The sequence below is a fragment of the Schistocerca piceifrons genome, chromosome X (genome assembly GCF_021461385.2).
Source record: "Schistocerca piceifrons isolate TAMUIC-IGC-003096 chromosome X, iqSchPice1.1, whole genome shotgun sequence".
Lineage (NCBI taxonomy): Eukaryota > Metazoa > Arthropoda > Insecta > Orthoptera > Acrididae > Schistocerca > Schistocerca piceifrons.
The window spans coordinates 196,504,719-196,522,199 of NC_060149.1; the positions used below are offsets into that span (position 1 = coordinate 196,504,719).

Here is a 17,481-nt window from a genome sequence, read left to right on the forward strand (position 1 = left end):
ATATCAGAAAAATCGTTCCGAGAACAAAAAGAATCTTCCGAAAAATCGATCCGCTAGCTAGGTGAACAAATGACGCAGAAATCTGAAAAATCGATCCGCAAGTTAGGCGAACAAATAGATGAAAAACTAATCCAGCAGACAAATAAAGTCGACAAGTCGATACAGAGAGTGTCCGATGATATCTTACAAAGAATAAACAATCTGGCAGGTGAAATAAAAAGTGATATTATGAAAGAATTAGGCCGTACATTTGAACAAATCGATGATCGTCTGCAAGCCTTAGAACAGGGCAAGCGGAGTCGCGATGCGGAATCGAAAGAGAGCGAGAAACAGCTACTTAGGAATTTCCAGGCGCTGAGAGAAGAATGCCAAAGAGAATACCAGCAGGTACTCTCCAGGGTCCAGGGGGCGGAAACGCATTCTCCCGCGTCCGTCAGCAACACAGTAGCAGACAACTGTCAAGCTATTCACGCACTCGAACAGCAACTAGAACAATTGAAGCAGACTGGGGTGGAGGACAACAGACAAATACATGGTAAGATTGCGGCATTAGCGGACATCGTAGGCACGATGAAGGTGATGGAGAGCGATAACAATACTGCACCGGTAGCGGTCGTAGAGACCGAAGAAGTGCATTCGCTTCTTAGATTTCAGAAGGGACAGTTCGAAGTGAACACGCGGCACAAAGCGGTAACAAGCGAATTACAAGAACGCGTGGCGCATCTGGAAAGCCGCATGGGGTGTGATTCTGAACTCGCCAATAGCACTAAAAATAGCTGTACGAACAATGCAGAGAGGGACTCCGGCCACGAGGGAGATTTTGATGACAGGGAAGAATGTATTTTGAGGGGCAGACATGAGAAAAATAGAAACATTCAAGGGCCTCGCCGGGAGGAAATGCGGGGATTTGATTTCAAACATTTCCTTATGGTGAGAAAGTTTGAGATATTTCGAAATTCGCAAAAAGGAATACATCCACGAGCATGGCTCGAGCAATTTGAGTTCTGTCTTCCCCCCGACTGGGCAAGTTCACATAAGATAGAATATATGTATGGCTATTTGGAAGGCGAACCGGCGATTCGCATGAGGTCGGCAGCGCGACACTGCAACTCCACTCGGGAGTTTCGACAAGCCTTTCTGTCCGCCATTGGTCGGAAGCGGCACAAGATAGGGTCAAGCATGGCATAATTATGCTGCCAAATTTGAACCAGTCTGGCTTCGGCAGCCCAGTACGCGTATTCGACCAGATGCTGCAGGCAAATCAATTTCTATACGACCCATACGGGCCTGCGGAACTAATTAGGATATGCATCACCAAATTGCCGATGCACTTGCGCCACGTCATTCTTGCGGGAAGATGCAAAGAGGACGTGGAAACGTTTAAGAAACTTCTCCAAGAGTTGAGATATAATACAGCAGAATACCAGCCTAATCTGGCACAAAGTTATTACGGGGCACAGCAGCGCAATCGCAGTCGTGGCTGTAGTACTAATCATCGGCGTGACTGGTCGTCGCGACGCGAACGGAACAATAATCGGGACCGGCGGTATAGAAACTGGGGTAACAGTCGCGAACACAGGTGGAACAACGGAAATGATCGAGGACGAGGACAAGATCGTGAACACAACAGGTACGGCAACCAAAATCGATACTACGATGCACACGGTGGGAACAGGATTGTAGGCGGAGCACCACATGATATTGGAATTCGGCCGGCCAACCCTAGACTTAATCCAGCAAATGGAAATGAACAAAATCGGCAATGACAAATGATCAGCGCAGAAGGCGCCCAATCGAAACAAATGAGTACACAGGGTATATAGAGAGTGTTGTGACTTGGCAAGACAGCCAAGCCACTATGACCGGTAGCCGAAAGGCACGCGTTTAAGCTCACGCAGGCTGGCGTGAAGTCTGGAACAGTTAAAGGAGTTGAGTCTAGTAAAAATAATACGTAGCTGCTGGAATACTTAACTTTAATCCATAATTGGTGAACATCGGTCTGACGGTACATGCATCACAAGACAAATAGCAAATGATAATGGCGCATTCCTAGGTCGTAGCAAATGATGTAGCTGAAGGCTATGCTAACTATCGTCTCGGCAAATGAGAGCGTAATTTGTCAGTGAACCATTGCTAGCAACGTCGGCTGTACAACTGGGGCGAGTGCTAGGAAGTGTCTCTAGACCTGCCGTGTGGCGGCGCTCGGTCTACAATCACTGACAGTGGCGACACGCGGGTCCGTCGTATACTAGCGGACCGCGGCCGATTTAAAGGCTACCACCTAGCAAGTGCGGTGTCTGGCGGTGACACCACATTCCTCCCCCGCATATCGGCGAACGGTTGTGTCATAAGGCTTCCGCCCGCCGTGGGGAACCCCATGTTGACGTATGCGACGAGATGGGGAGCCTAACAACAGGTGAGGCTGTGCCACCCGCACCCTGCCATTCGGTCCGAGGGGAGCTAGGAAACGCCGGAAAACCTAGTCCAGGGTGCACGCCAACATGCGGTGTACGCGCCCGTAAATAGTCAGGAGGGGCCGAAGGCTCGACCTCCATCGAGTTGGGGCACCCGACGGGCGAAGACGCCATGTGGTCCGGAGCGGGCAAGAAGTCCATGGCGGAGGACAACGGGTCACGGGAAGCAATCGGCGGCGCGTGACCCAGGGAGGCGCCCGGCGGTTGCAGCGAAGCGTCCACTGCGGGCGTCGCCGGCGGGAGAACAGGCCGGAGTAGATGGGTCCCCAGGGCGCTGACCGGACGGCACCGTCGCTGAAAGCAGACGGGGAGCGGCAGATCCCGTGCGACGACAGAGGCGCAGCTGATGGAGATGCCTCACCAGAGGCCCCCAAAACCAGATACATAGCGCGGCCGAGGCAGTGAAGAATGCGCCCTGCGAGCCAACGCCGTGAACCTCGATAGTTGCGATAGTATACAACGTCGCCTGGAACAAAACCAGGCGTCTGCTGCTGCACAGGAACCTGATGCGGCGGATGGAGCAAAGACATCAAGGATGGATGAGGGCGACCGTGAAGCAGCTCAGGCGGCGAGCGACCATCTCGGAGTTGAGAGCGATACGAGGACAAAAAGAGCAATAACGCGTCCTCCCGAGAATGCGGCTCTTTCAACTTCAACATCTGTGACTTGAAAGTCCGGACCAAACGTTCAGCGGCACCGTTTGACTGTGGCGAAAACGGCGCGGTCGTCAGATGTGGAATACCATTGGCCTTGCAGAATGACTGAAATTCTGCGGACATGAATTGTGGGCCATTGTGGGAAACAATAGTCTGCGGAAGACCTTCAATGTAAAAGATAGCGGACAACGCTTGAATGGTGGCAGAAGACGTCGTGGAAGACATCCGGACAACAAAAGGAAAATTACTGAATGAATCTACCACAACCAACCATCGAGCATTCCAGAATGGACCAGCAAAATCGATGTGTAAGCGATGCCAAGGGGAAGTGGCTTTTGGCCATGCAAAGAATTTCCGTGGTGGTGCAGATTGTTGTTCGGCACACACCATGCAAGAAGAGCACATTTGTGAAATCGCGGCATCGATTCCGAACCAAGTACAGTGCTGACGAGCAAGTTGTTTCGTTCTCACTATACCCCAATGTCCTTGGTGGAGAAGCCGGAAGACAGAGGACTGTAACGAACGTGGGACCACGACCCTGGACTGATCATTACCAGAACGCAACAGCAAAACACCACGTCGTACAAAAAGTCTCTCCTTGTGAGCAAAAAATCGGCGATCCTCGATTCGTGACTTTGACAAGGGCCATTGCGTAGCAACAAAACGCAGAACGGTAGCAAGGACTGGGTCGGCAGCTGGGGCTGTAGCTACACGACGAAAATCAATCGGAAACGATTCGACCACGTCATCGGTTTCCGAATCAATGAACATGCAAGCAAGTTCGTAGGAATCGAATGCTCTATCCTCAGCAACAGGCAAACGGGACAACGCATCGGCGTTTCCGTGCTTAGCAGAGGACTGATACAAAATATCGTAGCGGTACTGCGAGAGGAAAATAGACCAGCGAATGAATTTCTGCGCTGTACGTGGAGGTACAGGCTTGTTCGGATGAAAAAGCGATGTCAAAGGCTTGTGGTCTGTGATGATGGTAAAGTGACGACCAAACAAGAAATCATGAAACATTGTAACACCAAATACGAGAGCCAAAGCTTCTTTCTCGACCTGTGAATAATTTCTTTGCGCAGACGACAGCAATTTGGACGCAAAGGCAATAGGGCGATCGTGCGTACCATCTTTGTGCGCTAGCACAGCACCGATCCCGAAATCCGATGCGTCCACCATCAACAAAAGGGGCTTCCGGGGATGGAATGGCGTAAGGCAAGTATTGGAAAGCAACGCCGATTTCAACTGGCGAAAGGCGCGTTCGCATTCCGTCGTCCAGACGAACGGAACACCTTTACGGCGTAAGCGATGAAGCGGAGCTGAAATGGAAGAGGCATGCAGCACATATCTGTGATAATAGTTAATTTTTCCCAGCACACTCTGTAGCTGCTTCAAATTCTGCGGCGAAGGCAAGTCTTGTATGGCCCGGAGGTGCTCGGGACTGGGATGTATGCCTTGGGCATTGAGTACATGTCCCAGGTAGGGCAAGTCACGAGCAACAAACACACATTTGTTCTTCCGCAAGCGAAGACCATTTTGTCGCAAGACCTGAAATAATGTTCTGAGATTGGCTAAATGTTCTTCTTCCGTCTTTCCGGAGATCACAATATCGTCCAGATAGTTTGCTGCAGTAGGGACCGACGCACAAACAGTTTGTAGATATTGCTGAAACAATGCAGGGGCTGATGCACACCTGAATGGCAGTCGTTTGAATCGGTACAAACCAAGATGCGTGTTAACCACCAATACGCGCTGGGATTCTTCGTCCACCGGTATTTGCAAGTACGCATCTGCGAGGTCCAACTTCGAAAAATATGTACCCGTTCACAGTTGGTCAAAAAGATCTGCCGGGCAGGGTAAAGGAAAAGTTGCAGTCACTAGTTGTGGATTCACTGTTGCCTTGAAGTCCACACAAAGTCTAAATTTTCCGGAAGTTTTTTGCAAAATGACTAAGGGTGATGCCCAGAGAGAAGCCTGCACACGTTCAATTACACCTTGTGATTCCAAATCGTGTAACGTTTTTGCGACCTCATCACGCAATGCGTGGGGAACATTGCGCGCTCTGATAAATTTCGGTTGCGCGTTGACTTTCAGTTCCAAATGTGCTTTATAGTTCTTAGCGCAACCAAGGCCTGGTGCAAAAATGTCTGCGAATTCTTCACATAGACGAGAAACACTGGCTGAAGGCACAGTCTGGTTCACTGATAGGACCTGATTTACTACAGACAAGTTAAACAACTGAAATAAATCTAAACCCAACAAGTTCACTGCAGAAGAAGAACGAAGGACGTAAAATGACACAAGTTTTGTTTGTCGCTTGTATGTTGCAAGAAGGCTGCACTGTCCGAATACAGGGATCGCCTGTCCGGAAGAACTAGTTAGCTTAACATTGGCGGCACGCAACGGAGGTGTGCCCAGCTGTTTGTACGTGTCGTGATTGAGCAGTGAAACTGCAGCTCCGGTATCGAGCTGGAACGGTATCACTTTACCGTTAATGTCCAAGTCCACAAAAAGTTTATTGTCCTGCTGACGACAAGAGCGACTGTCTCGTGCAACGTGAACTGACACTGGTACAGAATCACTTGCGACGTGACGGGATTTCCGGCGACGTTGACATACACTTTTTGTGGGACGAACACAGTCACTGTTAGAGAGAGTGGCACTGGGAGGAGTGGCATGAACTACATGAATTTCCATGGGCGAAGTGTCACTAGCCTGATAATACTTGGTTCGATTCCAGCGCAAAGCAAAGGGCCTGGAAAGGTTGTGAGTGTCTGATCTGAGCTTTTTCTGGCAAACACTTTGAACATGTCCTTTTTTATTACAGAAAAACCAAATAGCCTGGCGTGATGGGCAATTCTCACGCGAATGTCTAGTAGCACACCGCGGGCGTGATTTCACTGCATTTGTTTGCCGACACGGGACACGTGGCTGAGAGCCAGGTGGCTTTGGCGCGGCCGGGCGCGAGGACTGTTTACTGTTCCATGCAGCTCGCCCGGCGGGCCGGTTAACGTGACACACAGGTGGCGAAGTTGCAAATGATTCTTGAGCAAAGTCAAGTGTGTCCTGCCGATCCAATATGTCCATCACTTGTTGTAGGGAGGGAGTGGCTAGTTTCAAAATCTGTTCCCTTATATGAACATCAGAATCGTTCTGTGCAATTGCATCACGCACCATAGTATTTGAATAAGGGAGTCCACGTTCACATTCAAAAGCACAAACCCTAGTAAGGCCTTGCAAGGTTGCAACCCACTCCCTATTAGTCTGATCTGCCGTACGTTTTGTACGAATGAAGGTATACCGTTTGGCAACTACATTGACTGAGTCTTTGAAATATGCATCTAATCCAGAGAAAATTTCGTCGTAGGACAGAGTTGCTACGTCGCGTCGGGGAAACAATTGGACTATCACACAGTACGTTTGGACGGCTACGGCAGAAAGGAGAAAAGGCTGCCGCTCATTACCTTGAATTCTGTAGGCGGCGAGATGGAATCCAAATTGGCGTGACCACTCCGTCCAGCTTTTCAGTGCCGCATCAAAAGGACGAAAAGGCGGTGCAACTGAGTGTTGTGACTGCGGTAGCGGTGAAGCGGCGGCTGCCGCATCGTTTTGCAGTGCACGTTGACCCTGGACGAGCTGTCCAAGGGCATCCAATAAGGCCTGCGTCTGCTGATTCTGCAAGCGATAAAATTCGGACAGTACATCTGGAGATTGTGGCGAAATCATGATACATGTAAATCAATACGAACGCAAAATTCTCGTCGCCAATTTGTTGTGACTTGGCAAGACAGCGAAGCCACTATGACCGGTAGCCAAAAGGCACGCGTTTTAGCTCACGCAGGCTGGCTTGAGGTCTGGAACAGTTAAAGGAGTTGAGTCTAGTAAAAATAATACGTAGCTGCTGGAATACTTAACTTTAATCCATAGTTGGTGAACATCGGTCTGACGGTACATGCATCACAAGATACATAGCAAATGATAATGGCGCCTTGCTAGGTCATAGCAAATGATGTAGCTGAAGGCTATGCTAACTATCGTCTCGGCAAATGAGAGCGTAATTTGTCAGTGAACCATTGCTAGCAACGTCGGCTGTACAACTGGGGCGAGTGCTAGGAAGTGTCTCTAGACCTGCCGTGTGGCGGCGCTCGGTCTACAATCACTGACAGTGGCGACACGCGGGTCCGTCGTATACTAGCGGACCGCGGCCGATTTAAAGGCTACCACCTAGCAAATGTGGTGTCTGGCGGTGACACCACAGAAAGGACAGTGAGGAGTAGAGAGGACGGTGGGGAGAAAGAATTGATTAGTTTACATTTGTAACATAGGCATTTTCAATAATATGTTGGTAAAAATAATGATATAGATGTTTCTATGTGACTGATTGAAGTGATGTTTTCTGTTTTTTTTTCTTTCCCTGTGCAATTAGGATTTAGGTTGGTTCAAATGTGAAGATAAAAGGTTTCTTTGTGAACGAGTGAAATGCTGTTTATGGTTTTTTTGTGTAAATTGAAAAGAGTCGCTCCTGAGAGAAGCAAGATCTGTGTTGAATTATTGCAAAGTCATGGGAATATCCGTTCTGTGGGTATTATGGGCCTGGCAAACCCAGGTCCGCAGCTGTTAGTAGCCTTGTTTCCGATTTTCTGCTTTCAGTGTTACTATCTGTGTATTACTATTCTATATCTGTCAGTATAAATGAGGATCTCTTACTATAGTATACGTGCTGTATGAATATTTTAAAATAGGAGAATTCTGAGAAAGGAATGAGTAAGTTTAGAATCTTGAAAACAGGATGCAATAATACGATTGTTTAACCATTGGCTTCCCAATATGCGATGATATGTTAATATTGATGATAGATGTTTTCTATGTGCTTTATAGCTGAGTACATAAAGTTCTGTCTGTGGATTTCGTAAGTAGATTGATTCCCTTCAAGGTGAAAGAAGAATTTTGGTTTGTGTAATTAACGTGGCCCTGAATTATTATTGTGCTAGTCAAACGATGAGCAGTTTTCCAGCAAATGGAGAATGGAACAGAAATATGGATCCTTATTGTAGTCTTGATTGATGTTGAGCCAGAGCCTGAAAAATTGTTCACCGTTAATACTCGTCCTAGAAAAGTGACGTTTATGTGTTTTGCTAATGCTGTGAGCATTAAAGCTTACTGTTTTCGCTGGTGCGGGATGCACTGCAGCCTATATGATTTGAACTGAAGAAATTTCCCTCTTGAAGGTAGAGGAAGATTAAATAATTTTGATTATGGGACCGACGGAAAGCTTGGTTTAATGGAGTAAGGATGAAGCAAAACATTTGTCATTTAAACTACAGGAGGATTCGGATCTTTTGTGTCAGTTGTAAGTTCAATAGGATGTTAAGATGAAACTGTTTTACAGAATAGAGGAGACCACAATTTTGCCATTCATGAGAAATGAATCCAGAATAACCACCACAGGCGAAATAACTGATTTGGAAGCGAAAGGTAAAGAAGGAACGAAATTGGAGCAAAAAGGGTAAGAAAATGTAATATAACCTGTAGGATGAAAATATTTTTACCCTTCTCAAAGTCATCTGCGTGATTAATTCTTGTGATAACGTAATTTTACATGAAATTGTCTTACTGTTTTATGTATAAACATATGAGTACGATAAACGTATAATTGCGAGTCTCTTATCAGGTGTGTCAACTGGTATAAATGTTTTGGCGTGCAAATAACCATTGTTCTTTTTACTATGTATGTTTAAGGAAATTTTCTCCATACTTATCATGTGACAAGACATATGCCACGAGCGTCAAGAAGAGGACGAATTAGAACAATGTTGTAGTGGTATAAACACTGTGTTGAAGTAGCATTGAAGTAGCTTGTTGGATTAACTAGTAGTGGATTGAAGTAGAATTTTGAGTAATACAAGTTTATGGGTAGTTAGTTTGTCGGATAGACAACAGGTGTGCATGTGTGTGTGTGTGTAAATAACATGTGAACCCTATGCTGCCCTGACCTATACTTGCACAAGACATAGTACTATTCATTTTAATGAATTAATAACTAGCATTTGATTTATTAAAATGCAAGTGAACCACATTAGTGATGTGGATTTAGGTATTATATTGTCAGTTAATTTAATTTTTATTTTTATACTGTCAATTCTTTTCACTTTTATTTTTTATATTTTCAAGTCATTTAACTTTTATTTTTATATTGTCGATTCATCTAACTTTTTTATTTAAAAAAATTAAGTCTCACTTTTGTTCTTAAAAATTGTGAAAGACAATACTAATTGGTATTATGTATGACATTTTGTAATCACATAACTATGATGAACAATTCCTGTGAATGCAGTTGAGAACGTGAAAACGAACCGGCTAAATTCTTACGAGACAGCGGGAGCAGCGTGGAGGAGGACTAGTTGTAAACAGGCGGGTTTCCCAGCAGGACACACTGTTAACCGGGCCACTTCGGGAGCGCGGTCGGCAGCGAAAGAAGGGTAGGCGGCAAACACTTTCCCTTGCACCCGGAGCTAATGACCGGCCGCACCAGTGCGACCCTTGGTGGAGGCGATGACCTGAGATGGCCGAGCGATCCACCGCGCGGAAATCCATCTGCTGGCAACGCACCACATGCACGCGCCCGTGACGAGACGGCCGCGGTGAAACGACAGAAGACAGGGGATAAAGGGGCGTGGAGCCTTTTGACAGGTACTGTCCAGAAAAACTTGCAGACGTCAACGGCGACTATCAACACTTGGCGGAAGCCCATTGTCAAGCGACAGTAAATCATGGTTCGGTGTTCTCTGGTTGCTGAGAGTGGCACAAAGAAGAGCCACTAAGTGTCATCCTTGCCCAGGAATATCAATACGGCGAGCCAATTGAGGATAACTTAAGAATGTAACAACACAAGCCTTTTGACACATACTGTCCAGAGGAACTGGCAGACTTCAACGACGCCTATCAACATTTCCTGGCGGATGCCCACTGTCAAGCGACAGTAAATCAAGGTTCGATGTTATATGGTAGCTAAGGGTGGCACGAAGAAGAGCCATTAAGTGTCATCCTTGCCCAGGAATGTCAACCTGGGGTGTCAAACGAGGATACCCCACGAATTTGACAACACAAACGCGGAACCAAATCGAGATGTACGTGACACGGGCCACCAAGAGAAACTTAATGAGAGGGCAGAGACCCCGGGGGATTGCACACTACAGATGGACAAAAATCCCTACTGACAGCTGTGGCGACGAACCCCCCCCCCCCCCCCCCTCTTTTATTGTTCCTCAGAACAGTGGAACTACTGAGTGTGCCGGTGAACAGTTATTAAAGGGTTCTTAGTCCAATGCATATACATGTGTTCTTTCAAAGAAACTTTGATCATGTGTTTAGCAGGGGTTCGATTTATTGGTGTTTTTCTTTTATTAGACTGACTCTTGTACTTTGCAGGTGTTTTTTTTTTTTTTAGATGTTGACTACTGTACATTCAGAGCTGTTTTATTTCTCAATGTTTGTTTTTGTGTGTTTTATTAGATTTGTGATATTTTGTTTCATAAATTCATTCCTGTGGCATTGCTCCATTTATCAGTCAGATAGCTATTCATGCTCATTGGACTGTGATCGATTAGCCTTTGCATGGGGCATATTTATAGTGAGGAGCCCCTTAAGGGTAACAATCACATAATTAATTGTAGTTTCAGTATAATGACACAGTGATCATTGTTTGCTAATTAACTGAAATATAGTAGAGTGATTAAATTAGTGCCACAAAGTTATTTAATTCTACAAATTATTAGTTTTATAAGATATAGAACTTTTTTGCGATAACCACTTTGTAAAACATGGTTTTTCTCTTATCTTTATTTTGCTTTTGCAGATTGTGCATTGTCATGTTCTGCTTTATAATAGCGATGTTATTTTCATGCTTTTTTAATTGCTGTGGCACCTTTGCTATTTTCATAAATTTTACTTGCTAATAAACAGTGATAAATTTTCCTGTGATCGGTTGGCTCTTGCAATGAGCAAATACTGGTGAACTCCATAAGGGTAACAACCAGACATTGTTTTCATATTAATGACACAGGAACCATTGTTTCTACTTGCTGACGGAATTAGGTCTACACTATCTTTTAAATAGGTGTCACAGATTGTTTTTTTCTCTTTGAAATTGGTAGATTCTAAAGATGTGTTGAAATTATTGTGTTTTAGCAAGCAGCTGGTGACCTTTTGCCTTTTCTTTACGTTTTTGGTTTAAGTTGTGTGTGACAAGCCTGCTTAAGAATGTCCTAGTATGGCCAGAAAATTCCCTGCACAGTCTTTTCCCAGGGCGTTGGGGTTATGAAAGGTCTCTGTTGGATTCCTTTCATGTTAATTTCTTAAATCTGTTATCATATACGGCATAAATTCCTCTTCTAAATTTACTGTGGTGTTTCTGACTATCTGGGAGGAGACTGAGCAGTGAAACGTGTTATTTTTACACACGAACAAGAACGATCTGTCACACCACTACATCATAAAACACAGTTTATACGTAATTCATGTCACACAGTCTCATACGGAACCTACATCCGCTTTCTTTTATATACTGTATATGATAATATACTGTCATCCCCCTTCCCTTCTGTGTGAGAGGATGAATGAGCAAATGTATTTCTAGTTGCATGCTTGATGGTAGCAGACAAGCCTGTCTGCTAGAGAACAGTAGGACCAACGTCGGAACAGGTAGCTACACTTTCTAAAAGCAGAGAGGTTTCTATTCTTAGTATGGTCCTCTCCGTCCCTTGTCATGTTGGTGTAGGAAGCTGCCTCTCTGGTCACTTCCATTTGTATCTGTTAAGCACCCTCCGTAGGGGCCCAGGGCAGTCTGTCTGCGGCGAGCGTCTGAAGTGGTAAGATCTCCGGCTAAGTGCGTGTCTGCTAAGTCCGTAGGACAATGGATTTCTTAAGTTCAGCCTAACTGAAAATTTAATCACCTTTATTTCAGGTTTAGCTCTAAAATACCTAATGTTATCTTAAATTGCAACGCAGTGTAATTCGAGTGTGAAGTTCAGAATATCTTCCAGTAGTTGCTTTGTCACTACATTGTGAGTAAATTGGAACCACGTGTTGATCAGTAACTCTAACTAAGATCATCAATCTTAAATGCGAATGTGCGTGAGATTATAACGTCTCATCTTCACAATATTTTTCAATATAGCAATTTTTCTTTACGTTCAACCCACGTAGGGTGTACTTTTTGAGACCAGTACCATGTGCTTATACAATTGTTTGATCCATCAGGTTAATAGTAAGACGATAGACCACATGAAGCATGTGGTGTAAGCATCAAAGTAGCCCTCAGCTATTCTTTTGGGGAAATTTCACAGAGAGTTAGTATGAATTTAGTATACCAGTGTGTGGTAATTACATGACGGACAGGATTGTGCTACGAACGTAGCTTCTTCGTGTGAAAATTGAATCGGTTGGTTGTGGTTAATATCCTCTTGCATATGTTTTAACGTTCTTCGTGTGTTATTTTATCAATGTGGTGTTGTATGTAGTCTCCCAATCATGGCTCCCTATTTGATGTGTTCCATAAGATTACAAACTCACATTTACACAATCCTAAATAAGGCACCAGTTTAGTTATGAATAAAGTTAGATATGCTGAAATTTTAATGGAACAATGATCAATGTTAAAATAAATGTCCAAATATAAATTGATTTATTTCTTATTATTTAGATTGTCTTTTTATATATATATATCACCGGTTATTGTAAGATGAGTACTAAAAGATTATAATTAATGTTAGTCTGGCTGGGAATTTGGTAAGCTAGACTGGATACCTGGTGAAACAGTTGCACAATAATGCAAGATTAACTTCCTCAGATAGCTCACAGCTTTTAACCGCCTTTTTTGATCTTGAATATCAGCACCGCTTTCAGAACAAATTAATGCAACAACATTACAGTGTTTTCTTAAAGGCAGACCATATCCAAAAACATACGTATTGTTAAAGCAAACACAGAAAGAAAGTTTCAACCCCAATATGATAATTTCGACGTCCTGCCATGCATTTCAAAGCAAGCTCTACAACAAATTCTGGAAAACTACAGCAAGGTTAAACCAAACTATTTAAAATAAAAAAATTCAATAGAATTTGTCTTTCACATAATATAACACCTAACTATATACATCAAAACGTAAACAGTATGTCACCTGGAGCTCGTCATGCCACACACAAAGCTGAAAGTGGGTGGCTGAAGCAAGAAATTAGAAACCTACATATAAAGAAGCAGGAACTCAATGTTGAACTATTCAAAATTCACCTGGAACTGGGAAATCACATTAAAATCTCTGAATTATTTGATGATATCGTAAATACAGTCAAACAAAACAGAAAAACACAAATAAAATCGAAATGAAATAAACAACAACAAAAACTAAACACTCTATTGAAACAAAACAAAGCTTTTGCACATAAAAATAGATATCAAGTAAACCACACATTGCACAAACGTCTGGAAACCTTACTGACATACAACTAACCAACGAAGAAATAAATTTTCTAGAAAAAGGCCCAAAATACAACGTCAACACACACATCACAAACAAGACAGTAGAAAATCTTATCAGAGAAAGTGAGTACATCATAAAACAACAAGAAAGAAACAATAACTCAGTCTTCAATGCAGGTCTGACAAGATAATTAGCCACAGAAGAAATAAGATGCATAATAAAGAAAAACAAAAATAAAAAGAACAAAAACTGAAGAAGAAAAAACTTCCAGAAAAATAAAGGACAAACCTAAAGACAATTACGAGATCAGACAATGGCAGCACCATGATAATAATAAAACAGGATGAATACAAGGAAAAACCTTAAAATTTCTGGAAGACAACAACATAACAAAGTTAACCAGCGACACAACACAAAGATACCAGAAAAACATACTAACACTCCTAAAAAATATCTCACACATATTCAAAAATCAGAAAGCGAAATGGTTGAAACAAAAGAACCCCCAAGCACCCACACTGAACAGCAATGCTCCACAAGGATGGCGTTCTGATACGCCCTGTAGTCAATTTCAGAAGTGCACCCACATACAACTTAGCCAGAGATACGCACACATACTTACAGAAACATTACATACACACAAATAACAGAAGCATACACAACACTGAAGATCTGATACAAAAAATCAAAGACATCAACATACCCACAACAACCACACTCACATAATTTGACATCACGTCCATGTACACCAATATCCCCACCACAGAAACTATTAACATCATCAAACAACAATTAGAAGAACAAGCCAAAATTCCCAAACCCCACGTAAAAGAAGTATCTAGCATTCTGAAACTAACCACAGAGCAAAGCTATTTCTCATTTGACAATCAGTTCTACTCAGAAGAAGACGGGCTTCCAATGGGGTCACCAGTCAGTGGACTCCTAGCCTACCTTTTTCTCAATCACATTGAAAATAAAATATTCGAAATATTAATAAGACTCAAACAATAACGAATAATGCATTGGTACCATTATGTAGATGACATCATATGCCTTAGAGATGAAACACCAAGTCGCATCCAACAAATCCACAGTGATATAAACAAAGTACATCCAAAAATAAAATTCACCAAAGAAACAGAACATGACAAAAGGTTAAACTTCCTTGACCTCACAATATACAGACACAACAACCAACACCAATTCTCTATATTCAGGAAAGTGACCACCACCAGCACAGCCATTCACAAAGACTCTCATCATCCGATTACACACAAACTAGTCAGTTTCCAATATATGCTACACAAACTGAGCAAAACCCCACTCACTGAAAACAACTACAAGAATGAATTGCAGACAATCAGACAAATATCAGTAGAGAATGGATATGACACAAACACTATAGATAAACTGAACCACAAAATTAAAGCAAAATTAAAAAGGGCAACCAGGACACAAAACAAAAGCCTCCTCATCAACTCACAAACATACAGGACCCACTCATGAGCACACATGAACAGGAAACACCCACAATGAGCAACAGCTGGTTCACTCTCACCTACAACAACAAAGCAGTCCACAGAATAGGTTCAAATGGTTCAAACGGCTCTGAGCACTATGCGACTTAACATTTGAGGTCATCAGTCGCTTAGAACGTAGAACTAATTAAACCTAAGTAACCTAAGGACACCACACACATCAATGCCCGAGGCAGGATTCGAACCTGCGAGCGTAGCAGTCGCTCACATCCAGACTGCAGCGCCTAGAACCGCACTGCCACGCCGGACGGCCACAGAATAGGCAACATACTCAAAAAACAAGGGGTATAAATAGATTACAGGACAGACAACTCAACAAAGGGAAAACTGAGGACAACCAGCATAAGCGCGGACAAGCACAACACATCTGGTATTTACCAACTAAAATACCAGGACTGCAAAGCAGTTTATATAGGGCAGACAAGCAGAAACTCTAATGCCAGATACACAGAACACAGAAGAGTATTAAAAAGTAACAGCTGTTATTCCACATTTGCTGAACACCTCACGGACAAAAACATAACCCAACAAACATCAATACAGATTTGAAAATTCTCAAATGCAGCAACAGCCCCCAACAAAAACTAATAATGCAAGAAAATTATCAGATACAAAAAGCCATAGTGGAAGGCAAACAAGTAATAAATGCATACAGAGCTCTCTGCAATGGCACTCTGTTCTCTGCCCTCAAAGAATTATTAGACAAGACCAACCAATTGAGTTCTCAGCCCCCCCACCCCATGCACACATAAAAAATCCTAAAACCTACTGTTACATTCACTCTCTTTCTCCATTTTCACACACACACACACACACACACACAAACAAAATCCTAAAAAATATCATACCTCTGAAAGATTCAGAACAACCACCAGGAATACCTTCCACTGTACCACTGCCAGCCATCTTGTTTTTACACCTTCAACTGTTCCACTGCCTGCCATATTAGTTTTTACAGCTGGTAAGCAGTGAAACAATGACAGTGACAGTGGCAACTCAATATATAGTGTTTGACAGTGATGAAGATGAATATAAAGAAAATGGAAGTGAAACATCATGTAAATACACACACACACACACACACACACACACACACACACACACACACATAGAATTAAATAATTTCAGGCATAGAAATAACAAGTTTTCAAATCGTAATTTTGGCTAAAGCAATTTATCTACTTTAAGGTGTAAGTGGTCACAGATGACAAACTGTGGAACAAAACGGCACTGTAGGAACTCAAATATCTGTAATTAAGATTTAAAAACTAATAGCTACATGTATACAAACAGCAAAGTACACTCGTTATCTTTAACAGTTGAAAAATAAAAGCCAACTGAAGATGCTGAAACTGCAGTGAAACATGTTTGGGTTAAAAAACAAAATTGTGTTTTGCTAAAGGCGGACCCTATCCAAAAACATATGAAAAGGAAAACTGTAAACACAGAAAAAGGGAAGGGCAACTACCGGAGGTTAAATAATGAATTAAGAAGGGAGACAGAAAAAGCAAAGGAGAAATGGCTGACAGAAAAGTGTGACAAGATAGAGAATGTAGGGAAAGAAGGAAAACATGATTTGATGTACAAAGAAGAATTGGATTTTACATTCAGGGAAAAGAGAAGCAACAATGGACTAAAGGAAGGAGAGGCAGCAGATGGTAAATTGGTGAGTGAACCCCAAGAAATAATGGGAAGGTGGGAAGAATATATAGCATGGCTATAAGTTGCAGACAGCTGACCAAGCGAAGAAGGGCTTGGGCAAAAGAAGGTAAAGTTGCAGATGATGACAAAGGAAATGCAATACCAACTAGTGAGACTGAAGGAGATGAAAAATGGAAAGGCATTGGGAACTGATGAGGTTCCTGTGGAACTGTTAGAGTCATTGGAGGAAGAAGGATAAAGTGAGATCATTGAATTGTGTAATCAAATGTAAATGACGGGAAAATAGCCAAAGGACTTTACAGAAAGTATCTTAATACCTATAGAAAAGAAAAAAAAGAGCAAGAGGTGGGAGGAACATAGAACAGTGAGTCTGATATCGCATGTAGCCAAAGTCTTGCTGAGGAAGTTCGACAGATGGAAAGCTCAAATGTGTAATAGGAGATGAACAATTTGGTTTTAGGTAACGGGTGGGAACCAGAGATGCCATTGGGCTACTTAGAGTGATAGAGGAGAGGTACATGGGGAAGTCTTTTGACTGTCAGATGGGACAAACTGATGGAAATGCTAAGGAAACATGTAGTTGACTGCTAATTAAAGATTTATGTTTGAACCAGAGAGCAAGAGTAAGAACAGGAGGTGCGATGAGTGAAGAAATTGAACTGGGAAGAGGT

The 17,481-nt window shown here is 43.0% G+C and overlaps 1 protein-coding gene across 1 annotated transcript in view; it reads left to right on the top strand.

The window, feature by feature from the left end:
- LOC124722246 (trichohyalin-like) overlaps nt 1-17,481 on the top strand; it is a 127,854-nt gene that overhangs the window by 83,473 nt on the left and 26,900 nt on the right. The window lies entirely within an intron of this gene.